Source organism: Neoarius graeffei, chromosome 18 (genome assembly GCF_027579695.1).
Source record: "Neoarius graeffei isolate fNeoGra1 chromosome 18, fNeoGra1.pri, whole genome shotgun sequence".
NCBI classification, from domain to species: domain Eukaryota; kingdom Metazoa; phylum Chordata; class Actinopteri; order Siluriformes; family Ariidae; genus Neoarius; species Neoarius graeffei.
This window is the reverse complement of record NC_083586.1, coordinates 27,289,547-27,316,798: the sequence shown is the minus strand read 5'-3', so window position 1 is coordinate 27,316,798 and position 27,252 is coordinate 27,289,547.

Here is a 27,252-nt window from a genome sequence, read left to right as displayed (position 1 = left end):
AAATGTTTTTGTAGTGACTTGATAATGTAGAAGTCATAAAATAGAAATCTATAACAAAGTTTGTATTAAAAAAAAAATAGGGGGCCTAAGACTTTTGCACAGTACTGTATATTAGAATCCAGATTGTCTGGCTTGTGTTTAATGGTAGACTGTATAGGCTTATGCCATTTCTGAAAAGGAAGTAAACCTTCTACTGTTAACCTCCCAGTCTCCGAGCAACCATGGATATGTTCTGTTTGTTGTATCTAACCACATGTGTGCTATTTAAACAATATCACAGGAGCAAGAGTCCTGTTCTACTGAATATCAGCATGGCTGTGAATCAACCATAGGTAGTCACAGCTGTGTTGATGTTCGCTACAACAGTAAGATTGCAAGTGTGATATTGCTTTTATACAACAGTTATATGAACAAGAAATTAATATCTGACATAACTTAATATCTGACATTACAAAGCCCCACAGTTATGGAATAGCCTTCCAAGTAGTGTTCGGGAATCAGACACAGTCTCAGTGTTTAAGTCTAGGCTGAAAACATATCTGTTTAGTCAAGCCTTTTGTTAATGGTGTTTATGAGGTAAAGGTGTAGATCTGGAGGGTCCTCAGACATAGAATGTTTTGGTAAACTGGGATGTATGGATGCTGTCAGTCCCCACTCGCTTGCTCACTCGAGTTTGTTGACGGTGTAGTGGCTGCTGCTTTATGTCCCGGGGCTCCCTCATGCCTGTGTTACCTTCTGGCTCTCCCCTTTTAGTTATGCTGTCATAGTTAGTTGCCGGAGTCCCTGCTTTTACTCAGTGCAACATGTATACTGTTCCTTCTTATTCAGGTGACATTGGGCATATCTAACAACCTGTGTTTTCTCTCCCCAAAATCTGTCCCTCTAAGTTACATGTTGGTCCTGGGATCGAGATGCTGACCTCTTCTGCTCCTCGGACCTGCTTGATCCATCCTGGTGCCCTGTGTCTGGTTGGAGTCTCATCGCATCGCTCCTGTGGAGGACGGCCCCATGGGGACAGTTGAAAGTCACACTTGGAGGACGCTCTGGACACTTACAGTAATGCTTTTATGGCTGAGGACTACAGTTGACTTGCTGGCTTTGGGACTGCGGTTGTCATGAGCGGTTTTGCACTCAAGTTTCCATCAATGAAGAGTTTATAACATTAACAAAGCTGACTTCATGTTAAAACTGTTAATGTTATAGTCATGCTGTCTGTTGTTGCCCAAATGAGGATGGGTTCCCTTTTGAGTCTGGTTCCTCTCGAGGTTTCTTCCTCATGTCGTCTGAGGGAGTTTTTCCTTGCCACCATTGCCACAGGCGATTAGGGATAAAATTAGCTCATGTTTTAAGTCGTCCAAATTCTGTAAAGCTGCTTTGCGACAATGTTTATTGTTAAAAGTGCTATACAAATAAACTTGACTTGACTTGATAACTGACAGTTCAGATACAATATGGGCAAATACAGTGTATTTTGTTTTGTCAATGAAAATAATTCCCAAAGAAGCCACAGCTATATAGAGCATTGTGTGTTGCCATGTGTTGAACAGACTGACTGACAGCCCATAATAACTGCAGTAACAGTTTCAGGGTAACAAACTTTTGCTATAATTGGATTTTTTTTTTTGTAACAAATACAAACTCTGCTTCACATTGTTCTGTATCACCCACAGCTCTTCCCCCACTGCCATATGATGTAATGGTGTATTTCAGTGAGAGGACCAAGCACTGTTTTTCATTTTGTTGGCACTCCAGCACACCAGTTTTACACATTTTAAATTGCTGTACTTGTGCATGGCCACACTCCCATAAAGAAATACATACATAAAGAACTTACATAAACAAACAAACAAACAAACAAACAAACAAGTATAAGAACATTAACTTCAATGGAAATAAAGTAGAGCGAAATAAAGTTCAACTATGCTGATATTATTAAGTGGGATGGGAGCGCCTCGTAACCAGTTTATTACACTTTTCTACCACTAGGTTTTTTTCCCCCTTACAGTCAGGTGTAGTTCTAAATATATACACACCTTAACATGCAAGAATAACTTGATAAATTGCATTCTATGTTCATAGAAACATGTGTATGCCCATGGACTAGATCCCAGTGCTCTTGTCTTTATTCGTAAAAATTAATTAAGATTCATATCATTAGCTGTAAGTGATTTATTGCACATAAATAAAACATTGCTGTACTATTTCTCGGGAAAGCACTGTACACTGCATTGAACAAAAGTACATTGTACTGCATTTGACTAGCACTGCATTGTACAAAAGCCTTATTCCTGCTTAATGTCAGGAAATATACACAATATCTTTAAATAATATTGGCTGGTGTTGAGTGGTATATCAGATATATTCCATTTAGCTAGCATGATATTGAATGAGTCGAAGATGAGTTCAATATCATGCAAGCTGAATGGAATATATTTGATATACCATGAAAAAAACAACCAATATTTTTATTATACATACACATTTGATGGTGAAATATATCTAATGAAGTCTGAGTAGCCTTTCCTGTGGTCAACGTGTCTTTCTCTATCAAAATTCTCTCAAAATCTTCCATATTTAACGAAGCAAACCTCATGGCCGTGTTTGTTTACAAATTGTCGCAGTCACTCGCTAGTGCAGAATTTTTACATGAAATACATATTTTATGGCATGTTCAATTCACTGCAACAGCTTACTGCGGGCGCCGCTGGCAAATAAAGAAATGCTTCTGCGTATGTGCAGCAGAAAACTTTCTCATTGAATATTCGCATCAGCTCTGATGTGTGATGTCATGTTGTCTTGACAACCATGCAATATCATAAACAATAATCAACGCTCATTCTCCATCGAGTAGAGTGATGGAATACATGTAGGATAAGCAATCTGCTAACAATATTGCATGCTAGCAAACCAAATGAATGAAACCTGCTAAAAGGGAATACAATACATATATGTTATTTACCAGCTGGGAGGTCCATATCGTGAAATACCATGACCGAGGTCTTGAAAGTACTGAGCGAGGCCCTCGGCTGAGGTCAGTATTCAAGGCCGAGGTCACGGTATTTCACCATACGGACCGACCTTAAGCTGGTAAATAATATATTTATTTTTTTCTTTACCAAATTCTAACAGAAAACGAGTGCGCCCGAAAGGGAAAACTGAGCCGAGCCGCCATTTTGAATCACATCCGAGGCCCTCTGAGCCGAAGTCAGTATTCAAGGCCGAGGTCACGGTATTTCACCATACGGACCAACCTTAAGCTGGTAAATAATTTTTTTTTTTCTTTACCAAATTCTAACAGAAAACGAGAGCGCCCGAAAGGGAAAACTGAGCCGAGGCGAGCCGCCATTTTGAAACCTTTCATGGCTGTAATGCAAATTGCTTCCTCCTCAGTATACAAGTGCACTTCCATGGCAGGAAAAAAAGTACATTTTGCCGCCTATGTAGTCCCCTATTTATACAAAATTGAGTCATTCAGGATTCAGCCATGTTTTTGCTCGGCGTTAGCAACAGTTACAGGTTTTTAGCTTTCTCCTGAAATGTTTTATTTTATTTCTTCTTCCTCAGGGTAGTAAAACTTGCTTTCGCTGTGAAGACTGTCGTTATTGCTATCCATGATGTAAAATTAATGCTGTTATGCTGAGTAATGCTGGCAAAAATGTATAAGATTTTTGATAAAAATCTTAGAAATAAATCTTATAAAAAAGATAAATGTTGACAAAAATTGCTACTATGTTTGTTGTTGTTGTGAACAAGCAAGTCGCCAGAAGTCCGTAACTGGGGTCTGTAACCGGGGTCCGTACCATAGGATACGGACCCGCTCGCCAGCCAATCAGAGCGCAGGATTTGATGGAAACTGCACCGCGAAAAAAATTAACGTTTTTATTCCATCAAAAAAGTGTCCTGTATGTATAATTTTACACTATATGTTACTTGCCTATTTGTACCTACTGTCCTGCAGAAATTGGAGTCATATGCGAGTGCAGTTTTTGTTAAAAAATCAAGCAAACAATCCAAATCCACAAATCCAATAGTATTGTAAGAAAACAGGCACAGGTCAGTAAATCGGACAATAGAGTTAATGATGGTGAACAGGAAGAAGAAGAAGAAGAAGAAGAAGAAGAGCTTTATTCATCACACATACACTTGTGAAATTCCTCTCTGCATTTAACCCAGCTGAAGCAGTGAACACACATATGCACACACATAAGCAATGAGCACACACACATATGCCCAGAGCAGTGAGCAGTGGGCAGCCGTGCTACAGCGCCTGGGGAGCAGTTGGGGGTTAGGTGCCTCGCTCAAGGCCACCTCAGCTTAAGGCTGCTCCATGTTAACCAAACCACAAACAGAACAAAGTTTTAAAAATATAGAAAAAACACAAAATCTAAAGGCTTACAATTCACCACAGCTACCTAGGATGTATACTGTACAGAGAGAGAGAGAGAGAGAAAACAATATGTATGTACTGTACACATGTATGTACTTCACTCATCTAAATTCCTTACTGAGTACATCCTTGGGAAGTACAGGGTTAAATTAAAGTGCTATGTCTGTGACGTCGTTTTTGGGGAATGACAGACTTGATTTCAAAATTAGGATTGTGAGAATCAGTGGTAAGTGAATTGACAATTATTTAAAAAGAGTTTTTAAATGAATTATCTTTTTAAAAATGAAAGCTACATTTGACTTACCTCATAAGTGGTAATTCTCAGATTGGAATGATGTCATTTTCAACCTTGGCACATTCAACATACAAAGGTGGGGGGGGGGGACATAGATGCCTGTTTAGCCAGTTAACTGTGATATGTACAGTATATCTTCCTCCTCAAACAGTGAGCTGTATTTCAGTGTTCTAGATTTAACAAGCGAATATCTCTGTAGGTTGATTTCTCATCTCATCTCATTATCTCTAGCCGCTTTATCCTGTTCTACAGGGTCGCAGGCAAGCTGGAGCCTATCCCAGCTGACTACGGGTGAAAGGCGGGGTACACCCTGGACAAGTCGCAGGGCCGACACATAGACACAGACAACCATTCACACTCACATTCACACCTACGGTCAATTTAGAGTCACCAGTTAACCTAACCTGCATGTCTTTGGACTGTGGGGGAAACCGGAGCACCCGGAGGAAACCCACGCGGACACGGGGAGAACATGCAAACTCCGCACAGAAAGGCTCTCGCCGGCCACGGGGCTCGAACCCGGACCTTCTTGCTGTGAGGCAACAGCGCTAACCACTACACCACCGTGCCGCCCTGTAGGTTGATTTATTGAAAGCAAATACTCGTATATACAGAGAAAGTCATTTAAAAATAAGAAATCCTACAGTACATGTCAAAAGTTTGTACATCTCTAATCATTCATAGGGGTTTCTGTATTTTGACTATTTTCTATACTGTAGAACAATACTGAAGACATCAAAACTATGAAATAACATATGGAACATATATGGAATTATGTGGTAAACAAAAAAATGTTGAAAAAAATGTTTCATATTTTAGATTCTTCAAAGTAGCCACAGTTTACCTTGATGATGCTTTGCACACTACTGGCATTATCTTAACCAGCTTCATGAGGTAGTCACCTGGAATGCTTTTCAATTAACAGGTGTGTCTCGTCAAAAGTTAATTAGTGGAATTTCTTGCCTTCTTAATGCATTTCAGATCAAACAGTAAACTGTAAATAATAAAAATACAGTAAATAGCCCTATTCCACAACTGTAGTAATCCATATTATGTAAAGAACCACTCAACAAAGTAAAGAGAAACAATATCCATCATTACTTTAAGACATGAAGTGACTTTTAATTAATAAAAATAAAGAAAATCCAGTGAATTAGAAGGTGTGTCAAAACTTTTGACTGGTACTGTATTTTATTTACTTCTGATGCTGTGTGCAACCATGCTTATTTGACATCACTTCATAAACTGGGAACTCAAGACTCAAGTTGGTGAGTAGGAATTTCATGTTTTTAGCATAATTTTTAACAGCTGACATGTATTTCAGAATCAAATGCTAAAACAATCAAAGACATGGAGGAACAGAAGAAAAAAAAACAAGAAAAAGGCAGCAAGGAAGAGAAACAGATGTATACAGGCAGCAAGACGACAAAGGAATAATACCACATTTTAGGATGATAGCAAGGGCATGGAACATCCAAAAAAGCACCTTACAAAAAAAGGTCAAAGGCTGTGATAAATATTTTAGTTCACATCTGTGTTGCATGAAAATATACTGTTCACATATTCATGCATATTACAAGCAAAATAAATGATAAAAAATATATTCCATGCAGGCGGCACGGTGGTGTAGTGGTTAGCGCTGTCGCCTCACAGCAAAAAGGTCCGGGTTCGAGCCCCGTGGCCGACGAGGGCCTTTCTGTGCGGAGTTTGCATATTCTCCATGTGGGTTTCCTCCGGGTGCTCCGGTTTCCCCCACAGTCCAAAGACATGCAGGTTAGGTTAACTGGTGACTCTAAATTGACCGTAGGTGTGAATGTGAGTGTGAATGGTTGTCTGTGTCTGTGTGTCAGCCCTGTGATGACCTGGCGACTTGTCCAGGGTGTACCCCGCCTTTCACCCATAGTCAGCTGGGATAGGCTCCAGCTTGCCTGCGACCCTGTAGAACAGGATAAAGCGGCTAGAGATAATGAGATGAGATGAGATATTCCATGCACGTCTCCTGATTATCAGAGTAAGAAATTAAGTGTCCCTCAATCACATGATAAAGGGTCCAGTACAGAGATTTTAAGAACTGCCATTCTACCTATGCTAGTATTCCTTGAGTTTTACTTTTGAATAATATAAGGGAGATTTTAATAATTATTTTTATTTGATATTTAGATTATTTCAATAATATGACATTGGGATGATGGTAAAAAGTGACAGAAACTGTTATATTTTCAAATGTATTCCACTTTAGCAATATTCACTCTATAACTAATGATTCCAAATTTTGGTGTGTGCAGCCAGAAAGTTATAGTGAATAATCCGTCCTTATTAAAAGTGAAGGAGTGACAATAAGTAATACTTCAATAGCTGTATTAACGTTAGCTTAATAATGAATTGACTTTATATATCATGTGAAATTAAACAAAGCTCCTCCATTTTTAGTAAGTGTTTTATATAGTTTTAGAAATTGGCATTTTAGTTACTTTTTCTCATCTTCTGTAACCAAGTACACTTGTTCTTCTGTCTTGCCTTTTGGTGACTTCAACTCAATCACTGCTTCAGCATGCGCACCAAGAGTACTGCATACAACAACTACTACTACTACTACTACAACTACTACTACTACTTGGACCTACCTGATCCATCCTGATGCCCTACTTCTGGCTGGAGTTCTCATCACTTTACTCCTGCAAGAATGGCCTTCTATGGACAGCAGCTGATCCATCCTGATGCTCTATTTCTGGCTGAAGTTCTAATCACATTGCTCCTATGGAGGACGGCCTTATATGGACAGTCTAAAGATACACTAAGAAGATGGCTCTGGACACTTACAGATTTGCAATGATAGTTGAGGACTACAATTGCCATAATAACTTTAAGACTGCAGTTGCCATGAACAAACTTGTACTCAAATCACCATCAATGAACAGTTGATAATTTCAACAAAAATAGACTTCATGTTAAAACTATAATGAATTTCCTGGTTACGCAATTGCACTTTTTGACCACATAAGACACACTTATAGAAGTGAGTTATTTATAATCACATTATCTGTTATCACCCAGATGAGGATGGGTTCCTTTTTGAGTCTGGTTCCTTTCATGGTTTCTTCCTCATGTCGTTTCAGGGAGATTTTCCTTGATGATGTCGTCTCACGTCAGTTTTTCCTTGCCACCCTTGAGAGGATTTATCCCTAATGAGCAGATTAGGAATAAATTTATTAGTTCATATGTTTAAAATCTTAATTTTTTGTAAAGCTGCTTTGCAACAATGTTTATTGTTACAAGTGCTATACAAATAAATTAAAAGCGATATAATAATAATAATAATAATAATAATAATAATAATAGATGTTATTTATATAGCACCTTTCACAAATGCAAGATCACTTTACAGAGCAAACAGAGTAACTGAGACATTAAAACATATAATGAAAATAATAATATGTGTGACAGTGGCCTGAGAAAACCACCACATAAGCAGCATATCACAAGCACATATCTGAACCATGGGCCCTCCAGCACCTGCACTGATTGCATGCCTCACTTCCCCTACACTTCCCCATTCTTTTGGCATTAAACCTGTGCCTTTTTTGCACTAAATCCCTGGGTTGTGTGTGTGTGTCCATGTTCTCAGGCCGGAGCTGCGAGTGCCACATATGGTCATCTCATCTCATCTCATCTCATTATCTCTAGCCGCTTTATCCTTCTACAGGGTCGCAGGCAAGCTGGAGCCTATCCCAGCTGACTATGGGCGAAAGGCGGGGTACACCCTGGACAAGTCGCCAGGTCATCACAGGGCTGACACATAGACACAGACAACCATTCACACTCACATTCACACCTACGGTCAATTTAGAGTCACCAGTTAACCTAACCTGCATGTCTTTGGACTGTGGGGGAAACCGGAGCACCCGGAGGAAACCCACGCGGACACGGGGAGAACATGCAAACTCCACACAGAAAGGCCCTCGCCGGCCCCGGGGCTCGAACCCAGGACCTTCTTGCTGTGAGGCGACAGCGCTAACCACTACACCACCGTGCCGCCGCCACATATGGTAAAGAAGATAAAATGTATGAAACAGATAGTGTAGGGAGAACATAGTTATTCTATAAAATATGGTTAGCAGAAACCACAGGAACAGCAGAGGAGGAGAAATTTTGTTAGTTATTTGTGAGAAAGGAAACAGTTTGTGAACATGTATCTTCATCTCATCTCATTATCTCTAGCCGCTTTATCCTGTTCTACAGGGTCGCAGGCAAGCTGGAAAGACATGGTACGAAGATTAGTACCTGAACATCTGAGTAAATGTAAAGGTGTATAGAGTAGGAGAAGTTCAGAAGTAAGAAGTGGTGAATCCATGAAGTGCTTTAAATATGATAATAAGAATTTTAAACCGAATGCAGGCTGTCACCAGTCTCCAGAACAAGAGTAATACATGCAGATTTATTGAGTAATCAGGCAGCAAACTTTTGGATATTTTGAAGTTTCTTGAGGGATTTGAAAGGGAGACCTGAGAAAAGTGAAATACAATAATCAAGATAGAATTTAATGAAGGGCGGCATGGTGTTGTAGTGGTTAGCACTGTCGCCTCACGGCAAAAAGGTTCTGGGTTCGAGCCCAGTGGCTGACAGGGGCCTTTCTGTGTGGAGTTTGCATGTTCTCCCCGTGTCTGTGTGGGCTTCCTCCGGGTGCTCTGGTTTCCCCAAAGACATGCAGGTTAGGCTAATTGGTGGCTCTAAATTGACCGTAGGTGTGAATGGCTGTTTGTCTCTATGTGTCAGTCCTGTGATGGCCTGGCAATTTGTCCAGGGTGTACCCCGCCTCTCGCCCATAGTCAGCTGGGATAGGCTCCAGCTTGCCCATGACTCTGCACAGGATAAGTGGCTACGGATAGTGGATGGATTGAATTGATCAATTTTTCTTCATCTTGATAGCTGAGAGAGGAGCAGAGACATGCATTATTACAAAAGTGGAAGAAAGCTGATTTGGTTACAGTGTTCTTCTTCTTAGTGGTCTGCCTCGGGGAGACACGGTGGTGTAGTGGTTAGCACGGTCGCCTCACAGCAAGAAGGTTCTGGGTTCGAACCCAGCGGCCGGCAAGGGCCTTTCTGTGTGGAGTTTGCATGTTCTTCCTGTGTCTGCGTGGGTTTCCTCCGGGTGCTCTGGTTTCCCCCACAATCCAAAGACATGCAGGTTAGATTAATATGGGCTGGCCTTGGGCTGAGGTGCCCTTGAGTGAGGCACCTAACTCCCAACTGCTCCCCGGGCGCTGTTAGCATGGCTGCCCACTGCTCTGGGTATGTGTGTGTGTGTTCATTGCTTCAGATGGGTTAAATGCAGAGAGGAAATTTCACAAGTGTGTGATGAATAAAGTTGCGGTTTCTTTCTTTTCTTTCTTTTGGCAGGTCCTCCTACAGGTTTGACAGCCTCTATCCTTCTCTATCCTCTGTCATTCTTTTTAATTCTCCATATGGTCTTCCTCCTCCCAGGTTGCTCATTAGTGTCGCTCTTCTTCCTCTTCCCCTTTTCCCTTCGAGTTTCCCTTCTATTACTGTCCAATATAAACTATCCCCTCTCAATACATGTCCTAACCTCCTATCTTTTAATGTTTTCACCAATTCTCTTTCAACTCCAAGTTCTTGTAGTATGCTCTCATTTGTTCTTTTAATCTCCGATGTGATCCTTAACATTTTTGTCCATAGCCACATTTCCAATGCATCTAGCAATCTTCTTCTTTCTTCCTTAGCCCATGTTTACATTAGACCGTATCAGCGGATCATCAGATTAACGTTTTTAAAACGATTAGTGTGCACACAGCAACACCAATACACGATTTGCGTGCACATAGCAATGCCAATACACGGATACGCTCGGCTCCGCAGGCATCCTACGCTCCAAATCACTCCGCCCTGAACAGCGAGTGCCCTCTGGAGGGTGCGCACTCCGGCCCTGCGCAGCTCACACAGCGCGCGAGTGAAGTGCACAAGCCACGATTCGGGACTGAGCCGCTGTGTGTGTGATCCCAGCGCATATCACTTACTACTTGCAAGTGGAAGGATGGCAAGCCTAAAGACAATCATAACTACACAATGGGCAGTATTTGCATCAGTATTTGCAGTATTTTCATACTTTTATACTCTTTAATGAAAGGTGATACAAGGCGGAAGTCCGCGCCGTTTTTCAGCAGTCGCGTCACATGACCAACGCCAGCGAATCAGGAAGGTGGATGTCACAGTGACGTTGTCCAATGAGACGCCAGCTAGAGCTCAGCACAGCGTATCCGTGTATTCTCAATGTTTACACAGCACCGGAGCTGACACGATCTGGATTGAATACGTGGACGCTGGCGGATTCCCGTTTCCCGGCGTTTCCAGGCGGTTTAATGTAAACGGACAGTGCATCCGCGAAGAAAACGAGACAGATACGGTCTAATGTAAACGTAGCATCCATAGTGTCCATGTCTCTGATCCATATAAGGCGATAGTCCAGACCAAGCATTTCATAAACCTGATTCTTGTTTTTTTGGTAAATGTTTAATGTTAACACCCTCTTGTTCCTTTCATATGCAGATTTAGTAATTGCAATTCTAGTTTTCACTTCATTCTGAATGGTTCCATCTGCTGATATCAAATTTCCGAGATATTTGAAGTGTTCTACTTCTTCCACCCTCTCATTTTCCGAAGTTATATTCAAAGGTTTTCCTCTCTTCCTACTTAAGCGCTGCACCTTATTTTTGAAACATTGATGTTCATTCCCATATCCTTTGTTTTCTCATTAAGTTCATTGATCATTCTCTCAATCCTTCCTCTGTGTTGTTTACGATTGCCTTATTGTCTGCAAACCTGATTGATTTCATGTAATTTCCACCAACTTTCATACCAGTGTCCAGAGATCCCAAAGAGTTTTTAATGAACATTTCAACATATATACTGAATGGGGACAGAAGACATCCTTGCCTAACTCCTCTTCCAATGGCACCTGGCTGTGATAATTTGTCTTGTACCCATATGCACACTGTTTGATTGAAATACAGATTCTTAATCAGTGTTCTATCTCTCCAATCCACTCCTGATTTGTAGAATTTGAAGCATGATTGTCCAGTTTACTCTACCTTTTCGAGGTTTTTCGAGCTTTTTCAAGGTCTACATAACAAACATACATTTCAAGTTTATCACTTTTCTGACAGCATTCTCATCGTCCCCATTGCTTCTCTTGTACCTCGGCCAGTCCCGAATCCAAACTGATCTTCTCTTATGTAGTCTTCAGCTACTCGATTTAAGCACCTTGTCAATATTTTTACTTCTATCTTAGAGGTATGGGATATAAGACTTATCATTCGGTCTTCTTGTCAGTAAACCTGCTGAGAAAGAACAAACTACAGACATGGACACTCTGAACTACAGCTCCCAAGACACACAGCGCCCTCTGTCTCCAGCCTACTGAAACTTTTTTTTTAATATAAATTCTTTAGAACTAGTCTATATTGCATAGCAAGTAGATTGTGGTCTGAGTTTGCATCTGCTCCTGGGTAGGGGTTGTGGAGGGTTTCCTCTCTTCCCCCCCCCCCCGTTGCATTTTTATACTACTGTCTCACAATTAGATAATCTGGTATCTTCCTGCATCTTTTTCCATGTATCTCTTCTTATGTTGCTTGAACCAAGTGTTTGCTATTACTAAATCATGCTGTTTACAAAGCCTCACCAATCTGTGTCTATATTCTCCATGTCTTTCAGCTGCACTTTTTCTAACAATACTATTCCAGTCTCCCATCAGATTGCATTTTCCTTTCCTTGCTTCATTAATGGTTATCTAGCTTGGCATTTCCTATTTCTTCAGAGTAGTCAGTTGTGGGCATATAAACCTGAATTGTCCACTTCTCCTTTCAATCAGATTTTTATAATTCTGAGATTTGTAACACTAAGCACATTGTTCCTAGTTGTGGGGCCAATGCTCTTCCTGCTACTCCTCCTGAGTAGATCTGATATTTGCCACTCTCAATCTCCTGTACCCTTCCATCTTACTTCAGTCCCAGGATGTCTAGTTTTGTCTTATCTATCTTGATGTTTTCCAATTTACCACTATTCATTATGTTCCTACTCACACATATGGAATCATTATGAATTTGTTGGATGACTGCCAAGGAGTCCTCACCTGCACCACTGCCAGACGTGACTCTGTTGCTGGTGTTGACAGACCCATTTACACCGTTCACAACACTCATTTGAGGCATCATTCCATATAGCTATACTAGGGAAGAGTTAGTGTGGTAGTTTCCTGTTGCTTTCCACACTTCGCAGTTAGTGTGGCTAAAGGGGGTGGACCCAAGGGTGACTCCAAGATTTCAAACAGTGGGAGAAGGGGGAGGGGGGGGTTGTTTTATTTTTATATATATATAAAGCTCATCTATCAAGACCCCAATCATTAACCTTGATAAGAGAAGCCTAGGATCCAGAGCTCAGGCTTGTCACAATTTAGCTTAAGAAAGTTCAGTGTTTAACAAACTGCTTACAGGATATTAAAATGGAAGGTAGTTGTGGGTCTGTGGTAGATTTAAATTTGAGTTGTCAGCATAAATAAGAAATTTAGAACATATTAGTGCATGAAGGAACTAGGAAGAATCATGTAGAAATGCCTTTTTTAATTACAGAGGAAATTTAATGAGCTTTCAGTCCATTCAAAGCCTTAACTACAGTGCCACCACAACCTGCTCAATGAACTTACACTGATCAAACTAGATCTACCACTGAATTAACTCACACTAAAAGATTGCATTGAATCAATTCAGGACTATTGCATAAGTTGTGGTGACTCAGTGGCTGAGGCATTGAGTTTAGTGAAGTGGTGATTAGAAGGCTGTGTTCAAATCCCAGCACTGAGATACTGCCATGGTTATGTCCTCAAGCAAGACTCATCGAGCACACTTGATGTTGGGGGGTTTTTTGTTTGTTTGTTTTAAATAAACATTAGTCAAATGAACAAATGTACTGGATTGTTTTATACTATGTAAGATATTAGTTACCTTGCTTTTTTTTAGGTATAAGTTTAGTTGTTTAAAGTACTTTACTGGTAACTGTAATTGGTAAATTACAGAAATTTACTGGTAACAAGTTGTGTACAGGTAAAGCATTTGTCTTAGCAGGAGAATCGCTGTTTGGAATCTCAGAACAATCTCATGTCTGTCTCATTCTTTGTCCTATTGACTTTTATAGGAAAAGCATTTATGGAAATGTTGATACATGAAAAACACAAGTGAGAATCCACATTAGATTTCCTAAGAAATCAAAGAGACCCTTTTAAATAAATAAAATTTCCTCTGGGTTATTGCTATTGCATGGACAATGCAAAATACTGATGAAGAAAAAATTGATTTGTCTATGTATTTAGCTTGTGAATATTTGTATTAAGATGGTTTTTGAAAATATACATACTGATGTACAGGCCAGATGCATCAGTACACACAAAGATTAGGATACACTTTAAAAGTAGAAAATCCAATAAATTCTTTAGCTTACGTGAGAAATTTCAAAGTTCAAAGCCGAATCTTTTAAGTCTGCACTTCACTTTAGTGTTTCTTTTGCTGCCTTCCTGTTAATCTCTTAAGAAATGGTCAACAAACTCTGCCCAAAACACTTAATGCTATGTCAAACCTTTAAATATAAATTGGATGTGTTTACTATCTATCACTTAAACATAAAATTCACTCACCAATAACAGACTTTGTCCACAGGAACCACCACATTATCATGTGTTCTGTGTTAAAAAGGTATATTCATAATCAGTCTGACTTAATTGCTGAGGATCTGTTTTGTCCTGCTTTTTGTCCCTAATATTGTCCACAAACAGCTCACCCACTTCTCTTTGGCGTGTGCTGTCTCCACCCTCATTATACCAGTGCCACAGTGAAGTTCATCAGAGACAAAGCCTTTAACAAATATCTACAATAATTATTTCATTCATTATGGCTCTATCCCAGAGATTCTAGTTACTGTTGCCAATGCCATTCCATATTTTCAGTCTGTAGTTCATCTTTTTTTTTGTCCTATTTAGAAACTTTCAAGAACATCCAAGTTATTTTTGACAGTTCGTGTACAGACAGTTTGATTTAAAGATAAATGCAAAGTATGGGGCTATCAAGTTCTGATGATTTAAAATGGATGAGATATATCGTAGAAAACCAACCTTCATTATTATCAGTTACACTGACGTCACTTCTGTTCTCATTAAAAAAAGAAATCAAATAAAGTATGTTAGGTGCTATACAGAAATTGCTAATGAGAGGGACTTCCGCTCCCGCCTTGATGGAGTAGACAAAGAAAGAAGGCAGCTCCGTTTTATTTCGATTCAATAACCCGACTTAAATCAACCAAGCCATTTTATTTACAGTAACCGTCTTTATTTGAGTGCCTGGAGCAACTTTATGCCTGTTTAAGTGATATTTAAAACTTTGATTATCCCCGCAAAAGAGTGAAATTCTCCACAACAAGTTGACTCGAAAATGGCGGACGCCAAACAAGAAGCAGGTAGTGCTACACCTATCTCTCTGGATATGCTTCAAGCTGAATTACAATCTTACAGAGAAGCCCTGACTAGCGATATTAAATCACAAATAAACTGCCTCCATCAAGAGATTAAGAACGATATCTCATCGCTCAGAGAAGAGGCAAAAGCAGACATTTGCAAGCTCCATTCTGAAATGGTACAGGAAATGGCGACATTGCATAAAACACAGACAGATTTGGAGAAGGAACATGCAGGAATGGGCAAATCCCTGAGTGATACAGTGGACCGGGTGACCTTATTAGAACACAAGTGTGAAACCATGGCAAAAGAAAACAAAAAGATATCCAAAAAATGCATGGATTTAGAGAACAGGAGTCACAGATTGAACCTTAGACTGATCAGAATTCGGGAGGGAGCTGAAGCAGGAGACCCGGTCCGGTTTGTTGCAGAATTTCTTTCAGACGTGCTTGGTGCAGAAAACTTTGACTCCCTGGTGACCATTGATTGAGCACACAGGACTCTTGCTCCGAAACCAAAAAAAGGAGAGTGACCACGGGCGATGGTTGTTCGCTTTCATTACTATACTGAGAAAGAAAATATCCTGAAGCTATCCAGAAATAGGGCGGCACGGTGGTGTAGTGGTTAGCACTATCGCCTCACACCAAGAAGGTCCGGGTTCAAGCCCCGTGGCCGGCAAGGGCCTTTCTGTGTGGAGTTTGCATGTTCTCCCCGTGTCCGCGTGGGTTTCCTCCGGGTGCTCCGGTTTCCCCCACAGTCCAAAGACATGCAGGTTAGGTTAACTAGTGACTTTAAATTGACCGTAGGTGTGAGTGTGAATGGTTGTCTGTGTCTATGTGTCAGCCCTGTGATGACCTGGCGACTTGTCCAGGGTGTACCCGCCTTTCACCCGTAGTCAGCTGGGATAGGCTCCAGCTTGCCTGCGACCCTGTAGAACAGGATAAAGTGGCTACAGATAATGAGATGGGTATTCAGAAATAAAGGCCGCCTGTTCTACAGGAACACTCCCGTGCACGTCTTTCCAGACCTAAGTCCTGAATTTGGGAAGCTGCGAGCGGCGTTTAACCAAGTGAAGGCAAAGCTGCGGGATGCGGGGGTAAGCTACAGTCTGTTTTACCCTGCCAGGCTGGCGATCACAGTGAATGGCTCCAGGCACTCATTTGATAGCCCAAGTGAAGCAGAAACATATTTTAACACAAAAATTGCTGCTTGAGCCGACAACACTGTATAAGAACTGTGACTGAACTATGTTGGCACTTAAATAAGTGAATCTCCTTAGTTTTCTCTCAACCCTTTGATGTTATGGCTGGGTGCCCCCCCCCACCCCGCTCTTTACTACGGATAACGCAATTACTGCTGACGATTGAAAACATTACAATTCGAGAGCACTAATGGGAGGGATGGATGTTTTTTTTTTTTGGTGTGGGGAGGATATTCCTCAAGAGCTTAATATGGACGGTTATCCTTTCGAAGGGCTATTATGGACTGCCAATAAGTATAATTTAGGGAAAATACGATTTCTTTTTTAAGATTAAAGTTGCATCCATGTTTATCAGCCTATATAACAAACTGTTTCTACTGGTGCAACAGGTTTTTGGTGCCATTGTTTCTGTTGTTGTTATTATTATTATTATCATTATTGTTATTACTGTTGAAACTATTATTAATGATGATGATAGTGGTGACACCACACTGACTTATATTAATTAATTAATTAATTATTTACTTTTTGCTGAATGAGGGCACAATGCAGGTAAGATAACTAAAATTGAAATTAATACTGTTTAAGACACTACTTGCCCTTTTTTTTCTTCTCCCCCCCCCTTTCTGTACACATGGATCTTGTGGAATATAAACATGTCTAGACTGATAATTAGAATAAGTGACACATTTATATAAGAATAGGTTGGTTTAAAGATTTGATTCACCAAAGGAGCTTAGGGGTGAGTCAAGCATCCAATTTCCTCTCTGAAGGTGCGTTGGACGGCAGGTGTTTTGTTTAATGTTTTTTTTTTCTTTTCTATGTTCTATGTTAGGAGAACAACAGGAGGAGGTGTGGGTTCGGTTTGAATGGGGTAGTCTTAACTTTGGTACGCATTTTTATATTTTTTTTGAGCAGGTGTCAAGCAGTGAACACTCTATTTACAATTTATCCTTTTTAAAACCTGATAATGGATAGTAGCGAAAAACATCTAAATCTGGTTCAGTACATTTCCTGGAATTGTAAAGGGCTTAATGGAGCAGTGAAGTGGGGAAACATTTTGACTCATCTTGGTAGTTTAGGAGCTAATATCTCATTTTTACAGGAAACGCACCTTAAAAACCTTGATCAGAAACGTTTGCATTGTAAATGGGTTGGGCAGGTTTATCATTCCAGTTATAACTCTAAATTTAGGGGAGCAGCTATACTCATAAAGAAAAATATACCTTTTATTTCAACCCAGGTTATACCAGACCTCCATGGGAGATATATAATAGTAACAGGAAAGCTTTATAATACTCCAGTGCAGACGACCTGCTGTTGTATATCTCGAATCCTTCAAAATCAATGCCAGTCATTTTGTCAATCCTGGATAAATTTGGAAAGATATCCGGTTATAAAATTAATCAATCAAAAAGCATTTTATTCCCCATCAACTCTATTGCCTGACAACACACATTTAGCTCCCTCCCGTTTACAGTTTCAAATCAATTCAAATATTTGGGAGTCACAATTACTAAAACATTTAATGAATTGTTTAAACACAATTTTCTGGAATTATATAATCACATAGAGCAGGATTATGAACGGTGGTCAAACTTCCCTATCTCTCTGGCTGGCCGAATTAACATTGTAAAAATGAACATTTTACCCAAACTTATATTTCTTTTCCAATGTATCCCATTTTATATTACCAAAACCTTTTTCAAGAGATTGGACAAAATCACAACCCATTTCATTTGGAACAAAAGAATTCCCAGAATTAAGAGACTGTTCTTACAACGAACTAAATCACAGGGGGGTATGGGATTGCCCCATTTTCAGCGCTACTATTGGTCATGTAACATAAGAGCCCTCTCTTTCTGGCTCCAAGAGACCCCATGTCTGACTGGTCGAAACTTGAGAGTCATAGCTGCTCCCCTTCCTCTCTATCTGCAATGATATTTACTGCTCAACCTGCACCCTGCCCATATCGGTTAATGAATCCGGTAGTTTCACATTCGCTTAAGATCTGGTCCCAGATTAGGAGACATTTTGGATGGCAGGAATGCTCGATCCAGGGCCCACTGGTTGCTAATCACTCATTTACCCCCTCCTTTGCAGATTCAGCATTTTGTTTCTGGCACAATAAAGGTATACACTCTTTTAGGGACCTATTCATTGATAAACTTTTTCCCACACTCCAAAAGTTGCAAAGCAAATTTAACCTGCTCCACTCTCACTTTTTCAAATACCTGCAAGTACGCAGCTTTGTGAAGAAAAACTTTCCATCTTTTCCCCAAGAACCACCCAGCTCACCAATGGAATCACTGTTTTTAACAAATCCCTTCCTTCATTAAAGGCGGGACATCTAGAATACATGATAAACTTGCCCAATTTGAGCACACAACCACACTAGAACACCTAAGAGTGGCATGGCAGGAAGACCTAAAAGTAGATATCACCAAAGAGCAATGGGAGAGAGCAATCGGGCAAGTTCATTCTTCTTCAATATGCATCCGGCACGGATTGTTGCAATTTAAGATACTGCACAGACTGCATCTTTCTAAATTAAAGCTCTCAAAAATGTTCCCAACAGTTGATTCAGCTTGTGATCGTTGTGGGCAATCGCCAGCATCCCTGGCTCACATGTTCTGGAATTGCCCCAACATCAGTAATTACTGGTTTAAAATCTTTCAAACCCTTTCTGCTATTCTGAAGAGACCCATTGACCCTGACCCAATATTAGCCATTTTTGGGGTTACAGCCCCTGATTTAACGTTGACAAGCAATCAAAACAATATGGTTGCATATGTAACATTGTTAGCCAGAAGGCTGATTTTACTTAATTGGAAACTAACAATACCTCCATCCCATGCTGCATTGTTAAAAGACGTTATGCAACACCTCCAGTTAGAAAAAATAAAATTTTCACTCAGGGGGAATACAGGCAAATTCTTCTCTGTATGGCAACCATTTATAAATTATTTCAATAATACTGTACTGAACCTACCTGAAAACCAGCCTAGTACGTTACAAACATTGTAGATGCTGAGTGTTGACTATTGTACTGACTTTTTTTTATTTATTTATTTATTTATGTTTTTTTAATTTATTTTTTTGAGAATGTTTATAAATAGGGAAATGCGTTTAAGCATATTTATATTTTTGGATATAACACCCAGTGATTTATGTGTATATATATATGTGTGAATATGAGTGTTTGTGTATTCAAACACACATGTAATTATTTATAAATGGAAGAAATTGATGTTTTTGTTTTGTACCAGAAAATGCCCCAATAAAAAGAAGTTTAAGAAATTACTAATGACCCAGAGCTTGTTTTAGTTCCCCCTTTTTTTTTTCATTAAAGTGGGAATGGTACATTTTGTAACACTGTAATAAGGTTGAATGGGTATTATTATATTAACATCTAAATTGTGTAGAAAGAACCAATAATAGCCTACCTGCATGGACAACTGGTGTGTCTAAAATACTTAAATGTTTGTACACAAACAGTTCCTCCACTTCTTATATGTTTAGGGAAATTCTTTTGTTGTGATTCACCTTTATTCCAATTGCCTCACATACAGACAGGTAAGATGGTGGCTTTGTGACATACATTAGCATGTTTCTTAGAAACACCAATGAAGGTCAACATTACATCCCTAACTGGAGAAAGGCAAATTGAGTTATTGGAGAGTATTTCTTAAATTATTTTTATTCTTGATCAAACAGTAATGATTTATTATGCAGGTCATCACTGCCACTTGACACGAACATAGTGGTGTCAGTAACAGCATTGAGAGCACAAGTTTGAAACAGCCTTCAAACATGGCCACCACGAACTACAACTCCCAAGAACCACAGTGCCCTCTGTCTCCAGCTTATTAAATGCACCTGCCTCTCATTATCATCATTATCAACAACCCTACATAAACACCACTCTCACTCACTGCAAAGTATTGTTCAGTGTTTCCTTCCTGTTGTTACCAATCCATTTGCTTTCTGCCTGCCTTCTAGTATTCGACCTTTGTTTACTTTGACCACGTCTCTTATAGGGTGTTCACACGGCACATATTTGCATTGATGCTGTACCGATGTATTTTGTTGCGATATATCTTACACCGGTGTAAATTTTGCGCAGCGTTCACACGTCACAACCCTGCTTACTAGAGAGAAGCGTGTTAGCACCGGTGCAGCCCCACTTGCGGTCACACGGCAGTTTCTGCGACCGTGTTATAGTAGCAAAAACTTTATTACTATCATTTCCTTTGATAGTATTAAAGTCTTGATATTTCCTTTTATTACTATCATTTTCTATCATTATTACTATCATTTCCGATAGTAATAATGCGGAAATGAAATATGCGCATGCGTGAAAATGTACTTCTTTTTCTCGGTTGTCATGGCATCACCAAGCGCCGGGAAAACAACGTGGATGGAGACACCAGTTTTGCCAGATATTGCTGACGTTTTCCATCCCAAAATATGTTCAAATCCGCCAAACTGCACTTAAAACTGCCAAATCTGGCAACACTGGAAGACACGCAGTTCTGTTGTTGATATTCGCCATTTTGGAAGCGCAAAATACCAGGATGCAAATTATGCAATGCCCGTATGTAATCAACTCTCCTCATGCGTAGCGAGTCTACCCCTGTAGCGTTCAGACGTCCTATTTTATATCGGTGCTGCCCCGCAAACTAGCATTTACTCCGGAGTAAATTTCTTAAACCACCTCCCGAGCAGGGTTAGATTTGCACCGGTTTAAGCAGCTTTCAGGGGCTACACCGCTATAACTTTGTACCGTGTGAACGCTCTACCGGGGCAGCCCCGGTGCTACACCAGAGTAAAAGTTGCCGTGTGAACACCCCTTTAGTCTCATCTACATTATCCAGTTTGTCGATCGACTGACCTCCACCCATTTCTTTGACCTATGCTTCTTGTCTACTGTTTTGCCTCTGTCTACAGTTTGCTTCTCCTGCACTCCCCTGCGCCTGCATCCATAAGTGCCTGCACCCTCATAGGATACTTCACCATCAAATGGATGCAGCAGAGGAGGTGAAGCAGACTGCCCTTAATGTTCAAGGGCGTCTCTTACGAGAACACCAGCAGATGCTCAGCAACCTCAACACCAAGATGGCGCTGTTATGATGTTGCAGGCCCCCCTAATATGCCCCAAAGCCTTTGTAAGTTCCACAAAACTCCTCCCATTACCTGAGAAATATGCCGGTGATGCTGCCAGCTGTAAGGGATTTCTTCTCCAATGCCCCCTTTATTTTCTATCCCTCACCGGCATTTTCGATGATCAAAAGATTGCAAAGTTTCTCACGCTGTTGACTGGTAAGGCTCTTCAGTGGGCAAGTGCTGTCTGGGAGCATGGAGGTGAGCACGCTACATCTTATGATTGTTTCCTGGAATTATTTAAGCAAGTCTTCGACCCTGAACCTGAGAGCATCAACATTGGAGAGAGTCTGTTGAACATTAAGCAGGGAAATATAACTGCTGCTGGCAGTGGCTGGAATGAGCCAGCTTTAAAGGCTGCTTTTTGCCAAGGTCTATGCCCAGAAGTGTTGAGTGAGCTGGCATGTCAAGATGAACACTTAACTCTAGACTCTCTCATCAATCTAGCTATCCAATTGGATCACCTAATCACCAATAGACCAGTGTTACAAAGTGCTGCCTCCAGCCACTAACGCGCCTATGCCCATGAAGATATCTCAGGCTTATCTGAAACATTCAGAGAGAGAGAGAGAGAGAGAGAGAGAGAGAGAGAAGAAAATGGGAGGGTTTGTGTTTCTACTGTGGTGATCCTTACCATCTTATTTCTAAATGTCCTGTTTGTCCACCTCACAGCAATTCTACACATCCTGCTGAAGCATTGACCAGCCTGGTGAGTCCCCTGTTACCTCATAAGACTCAATCTTTTAAAATACCAGTCATATTAAAACTGCCAGTATCGACACGTGTTCTCTGCATTGATTGACTCAGCGGCAGAGGGGAATTTCATCAACATCTCAATTGTCCAGAAATTCAACCTGTCCACAAACACCTTGCAGAGACCATTCAGCCTCAAGACCATTGATGGAGGTTCCATAGAGGATGGACTTGTCACCACTTGCACTAGCCCTCTTCAAATTCAGGTGGGAGCTCTTCACTCAGAACTTCTTTCACTGTATGTCACACCGACGGCCAGAGGTGGAAAAACTGGATTGACAAAGTAAAAGTCCTGCTTAGGTTTTCCTTCTGCCTGTGCTCTCAACACAGGTGATTTCACCAATTAGCTCATCAACCTGGCTTAGGGGATGTGGTAATTAGGATCAGCTGGTTCATTGAATTGGCAGGAGCAAAAATGTGGCAGGGTTTTTACTTTCTGCACCCGGGTTTTTCCACCTCTGCCGACGGCACACCACATCATCTTGGATTCAAATTCAATTCAAGATTTCTAGGCTATCCCTGGCTTCAATTACATGATCCACTGTTATTCTGGCAGCATAAAGACATTCTTCAATGGTCATCAACCTGTTTTCAAAACTGTCTGCTTTGTCCTCAACTAACCCTCTCATCTACATCAATGGAGAGTCCACAGCCCAACTCGCTCGACAATGTTCCTGAATGTCTTATGGACATAAAGGAAGTTTTCAGCAAGGGTAAGGCATGTGGCCTACATCCTCACCACCCATATCACTGTGCAATTGATCTCCTACAAGATATCACTCTTCCACGCAACTGTATTTATCCACTTTCACAGGCTGAGCAAGCAGCCATGGAAGGATAAAACAGGAAGCCTTGAACCAGGGGTACATTCGACCTTCCACCTCACCTGCATCTGCTAGCTTCTTCATGGAGAAGGGAGGAGGTCTTCTTCTGTGCATTTGATTATAGGGGTCTCAACCAAATCACAGTGAAATACCCCTACTCTCTTCCACTTGTACCTTTGGCCCAGTGGCGGCTGCTGGTTTTTAAAACAGGGGAAGCCCATTTTACGTATTCATCGTAAAACCTGTAGGCCGGATATCAAAGCATAGAAAGGTGTGCCCCATTAGCATAGTGAACTAGACAACCCTACCTAGTGGCAGAAAGTATTTTTGCTTGTACATTTCATGTTATAGTCTGGCTTGCCAGGCTAGTGCCTCATATCCTTAATCAAAAATATCAAACATCCAAAAATCACTGGCTATTCAACGAAGAGCCTTGAACAATCATACCCTGATATGCAACACAGAGTCTTTAACACAACACCCAGCTGTGCAACACATCCTTGAACATCTTCTGCAACACAGTCTGGAAATTCATAACCAGGTAGGCTATGCAACACACAGAACCTTGAATATTATACCCAGGTATAACCTATAACACAGAGCCCACACTGCAAAAACCTGGCTTACAAAAACAAAAAAAAAGTAATAAAATTAGGAATATTTTACTTAAAATAAGCAAAATTATCTGCCAACAGAACAAGAAAATTTGACTTGGCAAGATTTTTAAAAAACAAGTAAATATATCTAGCTTTAGAAACCCCACAGATGTCTTAAAACTAGTGTATTTATACTAAAAACAAGTAAAGTTGTACTACTCATTTTAACATGCTAGATACTTTGTCCCCCAACCAACAGTTTGACTATTTCATCTGGGCATATTGGTGTGCTCTATTTAAGTAAGTGTTTATACCAACTGAGACTACCAAATAAGTCAAAATCAAAACAACAAACCAATCCATTTTGTAGCCTATTTTTGTTGCCAGATTGACACTACAATTCATTTAATTTAGTTATCTGTTTTGTGTTAAGAGTTTAAAAGAAAGGATAAGATGCTTGAAATAAGAAATTCTGACTTTGACAAACTTGTCATGGTTAATATAACACCGATGAAATTATGGTAATTCTCATTTTAAGACAGAACTTACTCATAACCAGTAATAAAATCTCAATAACAAGTTATAATACCTTATTAAGATAATTGAGGGAAAAAATGCTTAAAGTAAGTGAAATACTCTTACACAAAACCTGCCTGGAAAGGAGAATTATTTTGGCAGACAAATAACAAGCATATTTTTTTCAGAGGGCTTTTTCAGAGGTAAAGGCTGCACTGTGTGGGGGGCCACTTCTACACTCCCATGACTTTTCTCTCCCCTTTATGTTGCAGACCGATGCGTCGGACAGAGGGCTGGGGGCGGTTTTGTCCCAGGAGGTGGAGGGGGAGGACCGCCCCGTCCTGTATATAAGCAGGAAGCTGTCGGTGCGTGAGGGGCGCTACAGCACCATAGAGAAAGAGTGTCTGGCCATCAAGTGGGCGGTCCTCACCCTCCGGTACTACCTGCTGGGGCGCCCTTTCACCCTCTGTTCGGACCACGCGCCCCTCCAGTGGCTCCACCGCATGAAAGATGCCAACGCGCGGATCACCTGTTGGTATCTGGCACTCCAACCCTTTAATTTCAAGGTGGTCCACAGGCCGGGGGCGCAGATGGTCGTGGCGGACTTCCTCTCCCGCCAAGGGGGGGGGGGGGAGTCGGCTGCAGGCCGGACGGCCACCCGGCCTGAGTCGGGCAGTGGGGGTATGTGGCAGCGGGGGGCGTGGTCAAGCGCCGGTCTGTGACAGGAGGGCAGAGTCAGGGAAGGTAAGTGGCAAAATCACTACACCTGAGAGCAATTAACCTGTGTTTGTGTCTTCCCAGTGACCGCGCCCTACTTAAGGAGGGAGAGCGAGAGCAGAGGAGCTCATCCCTGAACCAGACGCCGGTTGTGTGTGTGTGTGTCTGTTTGAGTGAATGAATTATTGTTTAAACTGAAAAGTCTAGCAATAAACGCACTGTCAAACCTGATCTCTGTCCTGCCGTCCTCTGTGCTCCACCCACGAACGCTGAACAGTTACACCCGGCTTCCCTGGAAGTGACGATTTTGTCGATTTTAACCAATAACAACTAGCTGAAATTGGCTGTTCAGAGCCGTCTCATAGACCCGGCTGCCAGCGCATAGAGCCCATTGAAATAAGAAAGGTTACAGCGTGTTGCCAGATTGGGCTGTTTTAAGTGCATTTTTGCCGGTTTTGAACATATTTTGGCTGGAAAACGTCAGCAGTATCTGGCAACGCTGGTTACAGCCTGGCAGCAAAGGTGATTCTCGTAGCGAACTGCAAATTCGTCAGACATCACTCAAATAAGTTACAGGATAGTTATGAACGTAAATACAATCTTGGGCATATATTATGTTATGCAAGTTATTGTTTTAATGAGAATTCAATGTCATAGATGCCGCAGTTTGGGGAGAGAATTTTAGGGGAAGCTCGGCTTCCGTTGTTGTCTCTGAGAAATCGCCCCTGCTTTGGCCCTTGAGCAACTACATTCCGCTAAAACCTTCTCCAAACTGGACTTATGTAGTGTGTATAACCTGATCAGAATCAGAGAGGGGGACAAATGAAAGACGGCCTTCAGTACCACTGCCGGCCATTTTGAATACCAGGTAATGCCTTATGGCCTTTCTTCAGCACCAAGTGTATTTCAGTGCTTGATCAACGACGTTCTCAGAGACATGTTGGGGAAGTATGTCATTGCCTACATTGACATCTTAATTTACTCCCCTGATGATAAAAGCCACCAAAAACACATCAGATCTGTACTCTCACTCCTCAAAAATCACCTGTATGTAAAAGCTGAGAAGTGTGAATTTCATGTACACTAGATCTCATTTCTGGGATACATTATCAGTGCTGAGGGAGTCAGCAGGGACAAATCTAAAGTCTCAGCCATCAAGTCTTGGCCTGCTCCCACTTTGGTTAAGGAACTACAGCATTTTCTGGGATTCGCCAATTTTTCCAGCGCTTCAGTAGGGGCTTTAGCACCATCGCTGCACCCCTGACCTCTCTCCTAAAGAACGGGCCTCGACGCCTCCACTGGAATCCAGTGGCTGAGGAGGCCGTCAGAAAACTCAAGGTCGCTTTAACCATGGCTCCCATACTTCAGCATCCTGACCCCACTAAGCCTTTTGTAGCGGAAGTAGACACATCAGACACTGGAGTAGGGGGAGTGCTCTCTCAATGATTTGGGGAGAAGCCCAAACTGCACCCAGTGGCTTTTTTTCTCTAAGAAGCTCACGCCCACAGAGAGGAATTATGACCTCAGCAATAAAAAAAACTGCTAGCCATTGAGTTAGCCTTCGAAGAATGGAGACATTGGCTGGAGGGAGCCATGCACCCCTTTGTAATCCTAACCAATCACAAGAACCTTGAATATCTCAAGAAAGCAAAGTGCCTCAACCCACGTCAAGCCAGATGGGCTGTTTTTTACTCATTTTAAATTCATGATATCATATCATCCAGGCACCAAGAACACCAAGGCTAATGCACTTTCCAGAATCCGCAGCTGCTCATCACACAACTCCAAACCACACCTCATCCTATCACCTGAGTGTTTTGTTCAGGCCATTACCTGGAAATTGGATGAAGAAATCCAAAAGATCTCAACCACAGACACCTCCAGAGAATCCCCCCCCCCCGGCCTCCTGTACGTTCCGCACAACCTCAGAGGCAGACTCATCACTTGGGCTCATGTATCCCCACCACAGGCCATCCCAGTAGCCAGCGTACACACCAGCTACAGAGGAATAAATATTGGTGGATGGTTATGGTGACCTGAAATTAACCACTTTGTCTCCTCATGCTCAGAGTGTGTAGAAGCCAAGGTACCACGAACCCCACCCACCAGAAAATTATGCCCCCTCCCTGTACGTCTAACACCCTGGTCACACCTGGCCGTCGACTTCATCACTGATCTTCCACCTTCCCAAGGCAACACAGTTATCATGGTCATCATTGACAGGTTTTCCAAGGCTCTCAGACTCATCCCATTATCTGGCCTAGCCATGGCATTCCAAACCGCTGAACTT